The 368-nt window shown below is 36.4% G+C and overlaps 1 protein-coding gene across 1 annotated transcript in view; it reads left to right on the top strand.

The window, feature by feature from the left end:
* Positions 1-368, top strand: part of LOC119591582 (ganglioside GM2 activator-like) — a gene marked incomplete in the record, with an annotated part of 5610 nt that overhangs the window by 611 nt on the left and 4631 nt on the right.

Below are 368 nucleotides of genomic sequence, written 5' to 3'. Positions count from 1 at the left end.
CCTTTAATTTTCTTTAGACTGCCAATACTCAGTTCATCTACACATGATATTGGTGAGGTTACCAAAAGTAGTGGATACAGGAAGTTATAATAAGGAAGCTGAACGTATAATAGGCATGACAAACACTGGAGGTGTATGGAGACAGCAGTAGCTTCACCTGCAGGGATTTTTAGGATTTTAAGGGCTATATAAGCACTGGAAATCTTACACTATTTCATGATAAACTTATTTACCATCATCCTTCACAAACTTTTGGAATAAGCATGTTTGAGAGTGATGGAGAGTAGATAATTTAGATTAAGATCTTTCAACCTTTGTGGGCAAAATTTCTCTTGAATTACAGCTGCATGTCAATGCCCCATTGTACT

The sequence above is a fragment of the Penaeus monodon genome, chromosome 28 (assembly GCF_015228065.2).
Source record: "Penaeus monodon isolate SGIC_2016 chromosome 28, NSTDA_Pmon_1, whole genome shotgun sequence".
Taxonomy (NCBI): domain Eukaryota; kingdom Metazoa; phylum Arthropoda; class Malacostraca; order Decapoda; family Penaeidae; genus Penaeus; species Penaeus monodon.
This window is presented reverse-complemented; position numbering and strand designations above follow the sequence as displayed.